At 46.5% G+C, this 10,759-nt stretch overlaps 2 non-coding genes across 2 annotated transcripts; one reads left to right on the plus strand and one right to left on the minus strand.

Moving 5' to 3' along the window:
* Window positions 1-801: 801 nt before the first annotated feature.
* On the plus strand, window positions 802-874 carry TRNAR-CCG (transfer RNA arginine (anticodon CCG)). Its single transcript has one exon. It is a non-coding gene; the product is annotated as a tRNA-Arg (tRNA).
* Window positions 875-8,732: 7,858 nt separating this feature from the next.
* Window positions 8,733-8,805, minus strand: TRNAR-CCG (transfer RNA arginine (anticodon CCG)). The gene has a single exon. It is a non-coding gene; the product is annotated as a tRNA-Arg (tRNA).
* Window positions 8,806-10,759: the final 1,954 nt, after the last annotated feature.

Consider the following 10,759-nt stretch of genomic DNA (forward strand, 5'->3'; position numbering starts at 1 on the left):
TTCCTCTATAGCGCTACAGCGCCAAGATGAAGGAATTTTCAATGAGAACGGTTGTATGAAGGGAATGGTTAGAGCGGACCGAGCAGGATGAAAAATTTATCTCAGCTCCTGTACTATGGAGGAAAACTACCTAAACAAATGGCATGACTTGGAATGAATTTGTTATTGATTAAACATGCTCTCCTCTTCCTCTTCGTCTCGAAAGCAAATAATTGGCGCGTATCTGCGAAGCCAGCCTTTAAGCCATACTCCTCAAAACAAGGATTTCCGTCGGGGAATATTGCGCCCTCTATCTATTTCAATGGATCATATTAAGGGCTACTCTTTATCACTACTACTGTTTCTCTGTTTACGAGCGTGTACCGGCGCGCTCTACATGTCGGCGTGTTTGAGATTAACGCTCATACTTTGCGATACCTGCTACCAACCTGTGATAATAGTGCGCCTTTCGATATGTTTTTTGTAATGGGAATGCACAGTTTGTGGAAAACGCGAATGATGGACCGCAACGCCGAAACGGTTGTACCTACAAGGGCAAATTTCATCCAAATGACACTACACCTAAAGCAGGTTTATGATGGACTCGGTGTACAACCGGACTGGTACCCTATTTTGTTGAGGTGCTTATCCTTGCCACCCTTCTAAAGTGACACGAACGTTTCTACTCACAGTATGAACGCTACCTTTTCTGTGTGTGACTTTCATTGTGCCCTCCATTCTCTGACTATGCAGAACTGGTGAACGTCTGGTTGAATGGTTGAATGCAACTATAATAAATACCATGAAAGAAAGAAAAAAAAAGTCGGCGTGGCCTAACGGATAAGGCGCCTGATTCCGGATCAGGAGATTGCAGGTTCGAGTCCTGTCGCGGACGTCCAGCTTTTTTTTCTTGCTGCATGACACAGCATTGCATTTATGAAACGCCTGTGGTTGCTAGACGTGGGGCCGAGTGGATTAAGCGCATTATTAGGCATCAGGTAACCATCCGAATTAATTAAGCGCATTATTTAGCATCGGATAAACACAAGTTTTTGTCCTGTCACGGATTTTGTGGTTGGAAGATTTTATTTGTTGGACTGGTGCGGCATTAATTTTCATGCAATGTCCGCTTGTCTTCATGGGACGCCCCTTCAGACCACGGTCATGCTCCGAGGTGGGTGACATGAGCTACATCGGAGTAGTTTCAGCGGTCTTACAGGGTCGAGTTACCAGTAATTTTTCATGGTGGCCAATCAGGATATCAATTACTGATGCCTTAGTTGCGAGCATGTGGGATGGTGTTGAATAGATTCTTTATTTTATTTTTCTGATAGTGCAGATACGCGGGCTAGCTTTTCGTGTTGAAATTTTCAACGGAGCATTAGCCATCTGTTGGGACTGCTGAGTTATGCGTACAGGCGTTCTTTATCCTTCCATTCCATAAAAAGGGATAAAATTAGGCGAAAAGTTACGGCTCAGTAACCTTAACGTGTTCGTGCGTTTTCTACCCGCAGTCAGGACAAGGCTCGCGCTGCCACTATAATATTGTCACGTGGTGGTGACGTTGAAGAACACAGTAGCAAATACTGTGAAAGTCAAAACTAACTTTTATTGGGCGAACCTGTGCCCACAAAAACAGGCTACACTTATAGCACAACGATAGCGGCGAACACGGTCGGCGATCGTCGAAAATCTGATCAGCGGGTCAAGAGCGTCGGCTTTTATACAACAGTCGTCGAATGTTCCAGACTAATCGTTGGGACCCGCGTGCCTTCCACAAAGTTCTACAACATTCGAGTGACGCGATATAATCAGATAACACATGGTTCGGCGACAACAGACAGCGGATGGAAGCATCGATAACTTTCCAGAAACTTCGGATACATGCAGACATGTCCCGCGCTGTGCGATAACATTTGTTAGGCGGCGAAATGTGGTCGCCCATTAAATATAAGTACACGTGTCAATACCCCCCTCTTAAAAAGCATCGACCCGATGCTGCAAACAAACGAAAGTAATAAAAGAAAAGCACTCCTAGCAAAGAAAACAACAAAATAAGGAAGTTCGTCAGCGTCCGTAAACGGGTTTAAGACGCACCACGTGGACCACTTGAGATCGTGCGCGGCGCCGCTGTGAATGCGAAATGCCGTCTGGCACGACCTCATAGTCCAGTGCGCTAATACGTCGGATGACCTTGTAGGGTCCGAAATAGACCTTGTAGGGTCCGATGACCTTGTAGGGTCCGACCGACAAACAGACACTTAGCCTTCTTGAGTTATCAGATATGCTATACCTGCTTTTCATTCTTGCATTTTTTAGACATCTCTTCAAATTATTTTCTCCCTCAAAACTTGTCTATCTTCTACCGCTCCCTATGTCTGTAAAAGATCCGGTCTTATCAATCTCTTCCCTGCTACTTTCCCACCAATTCTCCAAATGCCCCTTACTTATCTCGACTGCTGACGGGTTGATGCTTCCGTCCACTTTAAATCCAAGTGCTTATACAAGGTGTACTTTATCTAGGGGTCTCACTGGGTGAATCCCTTCGCATTTGATAAGAATGTGCTGAGTGGTCTCTGGATCTCTGCTGCAGCATACGCACGCCTCGTCTATTCGCGAATAGATGCAGCACGAGCCTCAAGTAGCGAGGCAGTTCCCTTCGTCTTACCGTACAGATTTTCCCTTTTCATTCCTTCATCGTCTTTCTAATGTCTTCTTTGTCTCCTTGCCTCGCATCCAATTCAATGTCTCTTTTTCTCACTTTCTTTCAGATGACTCCTGGTTGCCTATTTACTCTTTCAATTACCCTGTACTTGGTTGCCAACTTTCTGGACCTCTTCCACCATTCTGCGTCCAGGCTCTTCAGGTACAGACACTTGTGCCCTTTGGCCGCGCAATAATTTTGATCCAAGGTTCCCCAGTATTCAAACCTAATTTTGCTCTGCGCTTCTCTGAATTCAAGCGAGGCCCAACCCATGTCACACTGCACTGCCTCATTTGTGCTTTTGCCGTGAGCTCCCAAAGCCAACCAGCTGCCGTTCTTTGGTTAACTTCTTGCCTCGGCATTTGCGCGTGGAGTGTCGCCACTTGGCGGAGGGCGTGGTAGTCAAGTGAACGACACTAGGTGGTGGCACGTTAAAGGCAATAGCGTCACAGACTCACGTCCCACCCAATTTTAGGCTCGTTACACTCGTTTTTTTATTATGTGCTGAGTTATTTTCGGTTGCTGCGTATTCTTGGAAGTTTGAGGCATCATTTAGTACCATTGTCTTGTTGATTCGTCACCTACAAGTGAACTTACCCACGGTTTCTTTCTAGAAGTGGCTACAAGATACCCAGATAACAGGTACGCCCAATCTGTATGGTTTCCGCTGAGAAGGCATTGTCGTGAAAACGCCATCATCGATCACCCATGTGTCGCGTGCACAGACGGCACTGTTGTAGTGTCACGGGTTTGCATGGATAGGATGAAAATGGCGCTAGAAGAAATTATTGTCGGATTTAATCTATCATACAAACCGTCGGGCCTACAGTATAGCAGCAGCAGCTCCAAGGTTTCCTTAATGCGGATGACAATGTGTTGCTTTCTAACAGGCAAAAAGATATGCCATGTCTAGCTAGTATCTGTGTACACGAAGGTGATATTTAGACTTGAAATATACCGTTAAAAAATCAGGCCTTATGGCATTCGCTGAAAACAGTGAACAGACAGTCTCCATACAGGGCCAGGAAGTACCTCGGGTAAAAGAATACAAATACCTCGGTTTATGGATAAACGAGAGCAACAGATGTATGGAAACACATGAAACACCAATAGCAAAGCGGAAGAAAAATGTAGCCATAATGAAACACATAGCTCATTGGGGATAATATAGGTACGATGTGCTCCTTGGTATGTGGATAGGTGCAATGGTTCCAGGACTTACATTGGGAAATGCACTTGTTTTCTTGAAGTTGTAGGTGTATTCAGGACGCGACGTCAACCAAAGGTCCGTGGGACGCCTCGCATTGGGCACCCACGTGAGAACGACAAATGAAAACAACAAATAGATAGGCTTTGAAGTCACGGAAGCTAAGCATAAAATTGATTTCGAAGAACGATTGAGAAATATGCAAAAAAGCAAATTGGTTGCAAGAGTATTCAAGTACTTGTGCAGAGAAAAAAATTACTCCTAGTTGAGGAAAATAACTAGAAAGCTTAACAGCAAAAATGCGCCAGGTATAGCAAGCAGCATGGCAACAAATAACGTTAAATACAAAATCAGAGAGGCTGAAATGGTCTCCTTGGTAGCGGAAATTGTAAAGAAACGCACTATCTCCAACTACCGAAAAGTTAGAAGCGAATTCGCTTCTAACATTTTGGTAGTTGATGATAGTAGGAATTCGCTTCTAACTTTTGGGTAGTTAGAAGCGAATTTTCGGTAGTTAGAAGTGAATTTTTGGCAGGTCGTAAAGCGCGGGATCCGATCCGTTGTGTCAGAGCAGCCGAAAATTCACAAGCCCGATGTCCCGGTACGACCAATTGTGGACTATACACGCTCGCCGCTGTACGAACTGCCCGGCTACCTGCGCCGTATTCTTAGGCCGCTTGCAGGACTCACGCCAACTTACGTCATAGACTCCGCTCATTTCATTGAGTAAATAAGAAGCGCCTTGACGATGATGATGTCATGATCTCCTTTGACGTAAAGTCAATGTTTACATGCGTGCCTATTGACTATGCGGTCGAGTGCTGGAGGAAACGTCTCGAAGCTGACCCTTCTTTGCCCGAACGCACGCCATTCGAATCCCACGACCTTTGCCGCATTCTAAAATTTTGCTTTGAAAATACGTACTTCGTCTTTAACAAGGAGTATTACAAGCAAGTATTCGGAACAGCGATGGGAGCCTCTATGTCCGTCGTTTGCACCAACATTGCTCTAGAGGATCTGGAAAGTGCCGCCTTATCTTCGTTTGGGACGCGACCAAAGCTATTTCTAAGATACATGCACGACTGCTTCTGCATTATCCCTCGCCGGCACGCAACACATTTCCTCGAGCACCTAAATTCCTTCGAGCCTAGTGTACAGTTCACGGCTGAAGAGGAAAACAATCGGCGAATTCACTTCCTGGATGTTCTCGTAGAAAGGACTTCAAGCGGCTTGAGGACTAGTGTGTACAGAAAGCCAACGCACACGGGAACGTACCTGAGCTTCGACTTGGCGCACGCAATTGGGCAAAAGGGATCCGTCGTAGCAGCACTCTTTTCCTGGGTATTCCGCGTCTGCTCTAGCCCCACGAAACGTAGGCAAGAGCTACAGGTTGTGAAAAGGAACCTGTTCATCAATGGTTACCCTCCACAACGGTCCAGAACGCAGGAGCGCAAATCAGCGAAGCCCCGCCGTGAAACGGCGAAAGAAATAGTGAAGCGTGTGGCAGTACCCTACACACTGGGAACATGCAAAATCCTTCCACGAAATTTTAAGGGCTACGGTATTGAAATCGCCCACGTGCCTTCCCGAAAACTTGGCCATCAGCTGGTTCGTGCAAAAGAACCTTTGAAACACAAGGACTACTCGGGTGTGATATACAAGATACCATGCAAGGAGTGTGACGTGTTTTACATCGGCGAGAGTGGAAATTTTAAACAGCGCTTGAACCAACACATGAACGACGTCTCCAAGGGCCACACAGCCGCAAACAATCTGGCAAAATATCACGAACTCACAGGACACATCATTGACTGGGACGCGGCAGCCATCATCACATAAGAGAAACACTTTTCTGCCCGTTTGCTTTTAGAAACATTTTACATCCAATCAACTAGACACACGATAAACAGGACGCGGGGTAATCTTCCCGAGATACACACCCGAACGCTGCGGCACCTCACCCATAAAATGCCCCACGCCCATGCTTACGCCTTCATTGTGATCAAGGGGCCAGTACGGGGCCCGAAACGTCTGTCCTTTATTTTTGTTTTATTCTTGGCCAGTGCACGGTTTTTGGCACCAATATGTTTCCTCGCCAGACGAGTTTTCGTCGAACACTTGAAGACGAAAGTTTAAAGTCCCGCCTGCACTGCAGTTCTGATGAAGTGGTGAGGCTTTTCTGCCTTGGGGGTATCTGCCTGACAACATTTGAAAGCACTTTATAGGTAGTGGCTGCCTTTGAAGTCGCGCAGCATGGTACGCTTCTGCTCGGTGCTGCAGTGCCGGACGTACGCAACGGAGCCCGGTGTCAGCCTTATTCAACGTAGCCGCAGGACAAGAAGATGCGTGAAGCTCGGTTCGCGAAACTTAGAACCGCCAAATAGCCATCGGCTACAACTCGGGTATGCAGCAAGCACAGACCCGAGTAAGATTGCTGCATGGTTGTCGGGACTGCGATGTTCGTTGAGTAGCAGAAAACGCGCACTGAGACACTCGCCCGCGCCCGCTGCCCGGCTAATGTCATAACGCTTTGGTCTATGAACTTGTTGATGCTAGATACTGGCAAGTACGTCGTAATGGAAAGGCAGCGGTCAGAAGCACATTAATAAAAGGCCTGGCATATGGTTGTGTTTGTACTATGAATTAATGTACAGGATTACGAAAAAGAAGCAGAGAGGAAATCGCGCGCTGTGAAGACCGGTAAACATACAGTGCGACGCAACCTTACAAATAATATAGAAACATCGAAGAATTTAGAAAAAGAAAAAAAAACGATTGAGTCGTCGCCACGGGATATCACAGTCGCCGTAGGCATCAAAGTCTCTATAACGAACTTATTTTTGAACAGCCGTGATAGCGTCCACGCAAAAATTGTTGCTTGTGTACTGTCAAGTGCTCAGATTCTGCGGCCTAAAGCTCATGGCACGGTGCGAAAACGCGCTTGCAGCGAAAGCGAAACATTGTGCGCGGTGTAATGGTTGAGATCGGGCATGAAATAGATGCTAGCTGGCCCACGCCGTCGTCCAACTTATCCACGCTGAGGACGTTGTTGAAGGGAGAGACCTGTTCTCATCGAGAACTAGGAATATGAGTTTATTTACAGTATTTACATAAGAACGTTGCAGTTCATCACTCTAACATGACTGAAAAAGGAATGCACTCTCAGCAGCCGCACAACAGCTGCTTATAAACACTCTGTCCTCCCTAGATCCCTAGGTGAGGGAAGAACGGCCGTTCAATCTGCTACCATTGCCATTTGTTCGGCGTGTTGGTAAACTGACTTGGAAATCATATTTAGAGCCAGCAAACAAGGACAGAAGGGGAGACGACACCAACATGCGCTATTCTACATCTATTCTGCACCAATTCGGAGCGTTCAAAGTCATCATATCCTTTGAAGGGAGGGTTTACACACACACTTCCGCACAACTTTCACTGACCACGCCGAGGTGAGTGGCTTCTCGCGGACACGGGGCTTGATCCGAGCAGGCGCCTCTTGAACCCAGTGTTCACTCCGCAGACAATGGCCGCCGCGTCTGTCCATGACTTCTAAGCTGCGTGAGACGGCAGCACAAAATATCTTTCAGCGGCTCCCTTGCTTCAAACAGCCCGTGGCGGCCACGGCGAATCCACGAACAATACTTGGTACGCCGACCACGTTTAGTCATAGTGGCGCCGAGTGTGCCGTTCATGCGGCACACCGTCGTCCCGACAAAACGACAGATGAGACTCCGTAAGTCCTAGCTCCAATACTGCGCATGGGCGAAAAAATAACCGAAATGCGCCATGCTACCTCTAGGGATTTTCGTTCGCCTGTGCATAGGCACTTCGCTGGAGAAAGCTGTTTGCTCTGTGCGTCCCTAGGCGAATCCAAGCTGGCTCGGAAGCACGGCGTGCGCGGGAAAGAAGTAGGGCGCGGGGCGATAGTTGTTCATTGTTTCGCGATTGTAGCATATCAAAACATGATAATCGCAAGGGGATGAGTCTGTCTGACTCGGACTACATTAATGCCAAAGCATTCGTCCTGCCGATGTATTAGATATCAATGTAGCTGGGCAGATTGCCTAAATAAAACTCCCGTAACGGTATGGGGACACGTTTATCTAGTACCCGTCAGAAGGACAAGCTATAAACAAAGCTTCGCGATTTAATGTTATAGCCGTAGACTGATGTGAAAGCTGTACATTCGGTTACGTGATACATATTAGAGTGGCAGCGCGAGCGTTGTCCTGACTGCGGGTAGAAAACGCACTAATACGTTCAGGTTACTGAGCCGTAACCTTTCTCCTAATTTTACTCCTTTTTTATTGAATTTGAAGGATAAAGAACGCCTGTACGCATAACTCAGCAGTCCCAACAGATGGCTAATGCTCTGTTGAAAATTACAACACAATAAGCTAGCCCGCGTATCTGAACTATCACAAAAATAAGATAAAGAATCTATTCAACACCATCGCACATGCTGGCAACTAAGTCATCAGTAATTGATATCCTGATTGGCCACCATGAAAAATTATTGGTAACACGACCCTGCTAGATCGATCAAACAACTCCGATGTAGCTCATATCACCCACCTCGGAGCATGACGGTGGTCCGAAGGAGCGTCCCATGAAGACAAGCAGACATGAAGCAGCATATTCTGCATGTTGCAAGAAGATTAATGCCGTACCAGTCCAACAACAAAAAAAAAATCTTCCAAACGCAAAATCCACGACACGACTAAAACTTGTGGTTACGTGAAGCCTAATAATGCGCTTATTTCACTCGGCCCCACGTCTAGGAACCACAGGCACTCCATAAATGCAATGCTGTGGCACCCAGCGAGAAAAAAAAAGTTTCGACGTCCGCGACAGGACTCGAACCTGCAATCTCCTGATCCGGAATCAGGCGCCTTATCCATTAGGCCACGCGGACATGCAGAAAATGCAGGTACAGGCTCATAAAGAGTGATACCGTAGGAGTGATAAAGAGTAACCGTTAATATGATCCATTGAAATAGATAGAGGGCGCAATATTCGCCGAAGGAAATCGTTGTTTTGAGGGGTATGGCTTACAGGCAGCCTTCGCCGATACGCGCCAATTATTTGCTGTGGAGACAAAGAGGAAGAGGAGAGGAGGTTTAGTCAATAACAACTTTATTCCTAGTCATGTCATTTGTTTAGGTAGTTTTCCTCCATAGTACAGGAGCTGAGATAAGTTTTTCATCCTGCTCGGTCCGCTCTAACCATTTCCTTTATACAACCGTTCTCATCCAAAATAGAGGAAGGCCGGAGTTCTCGCGAAACACGGTGCGAAAACACCGTGTACTTAGATTAAGGTGAACGGTAATGAACCCCAGGTGGTCAAAATTTCAGGAGTCCTCCACTACGGCGTGCCTCAGAATCAGAAAGTGGTTTTGGCACTTAAAACCACAAAACTTTTTCAAACACGGTATATCACGAGTTCAGACGGCATCCACAAATAATTATATTACAAAGAATTACGAGCATTCAGCGCTTTTTTTTTTTCATTAGTGCTCCGGAGCATGCGATGCGTTGCCTGATGAGCATTGCTCAATTCCAGTAGATATGTCTATATCTTGCCACAGCATCTCCCAGTTCTCTGTTTCCACCGAGCACTTCAACAAAGCGCATAAAAAAGCGTGGACACGCAGGCGCAGAGAATGTTTGCCTGCCAATGCCTGCTAGCGCAGAAACCAGCGCCTTCCGCTGTGATTCGTAGAGACGGCAGTCGCAAAACAGATGTTGGAGAGTGTCGGGTACTTGGCGGTGTTCACAGTACGGGCTGTCCGCACGGTCGATTGAGATGTGCATAGCGTCGAGTGAAGGCGATGCCCAGGCAAATTCAATGAAGCGTGCTTGGTTGGCATCGCTTGAAACATAAGTATCGTTGTATTAGCAAATTATGCTCCCACAATAGCAAAAAAAAAACATCCTACGATTACCTCCTTGAGAAGAGGCTTGGTGAACCATAGGAAACTTCCCAAGAACTGTAAATCCCGCTCTTACTTAGTGCGCCACAAAACAATCAAGAACACTACAGATGGGTGGCGAGGCCTCCTTGAAGCTCTCCTAACACCCTGGCATGACGTCATGGCATTTGACGCGATCTTCTTGAACTTGGTTTGTTTTATCGGTAGAGATGAAGTATATTGTTGCGTTAAAGTGCCAAAAACTGGACTTAGCAACCTTCGACAAGCTTTCCTTCAATAAAATGGCTCCGATACGAACAAAATACCTTGAAATATGCGTGACGTCAGGCTGGCGTCCTAGCGCCGAGGTTTCGGCGCGAAGTGTTAAGAATTTGAACTGAGACGTTCATATGTTTTGCGAACAAACCTATTGCCGCAATAAAAACGAACATAGAGATTTTAAAGAATGACCTGTCAGTTTAAGCTCATTTACTGTTTTGTCTCTTTAAGCTTTTACATTGAGCAGCCTTATCGGAAGCCTTGGCTCGGCGCTGCATGCCATGCGATTATTTTTGAGGGCTGCCTTTTTCCGCTACGCACAGGTTCAACCAGGAGAACAAACCGAACATCCACCCGATCAGTTTCCAGCCGTTCGGAAAAGGCCCCAGGGCATGCCTGGGGCGAAGTATCGCTCTCCTCGAGATGAAGCTTATTTTGTGTAAAGTTCTCGCCAGATTCAAGCTTTCCGTCGATGAGGTACACCACGAGGTGAGCGACAAAATTCTCACGTCTTTGCTCATCGGCAGTCACGGTGTCATATCACGAAAAATCGATAAAAATTGCTAGCTTTCTTCTCAAATCATCCTCGTCTATCTTTCGGATTGGATTTCGTAACCAGGCAACCAGCACATAAGCAATATCAATCAACGTAATGTTTTCCTGCCTAGGTAGACATAA

Source organism: Dermacentor variabilis, chromosome 1 (assembly GCF_050947875.1).
Source record: "Dermacentor variabilis isolate Ectoservices chromosome 1, ASM5094787v1, whole genome shotgun sequence".
NCBI classification, from domain to species: Eukaryota; Metazoa; Arthropoda; class Arachnida; order Ixodida; family Ixodidae; genus Dermacentor; species Dermacentor variabilis.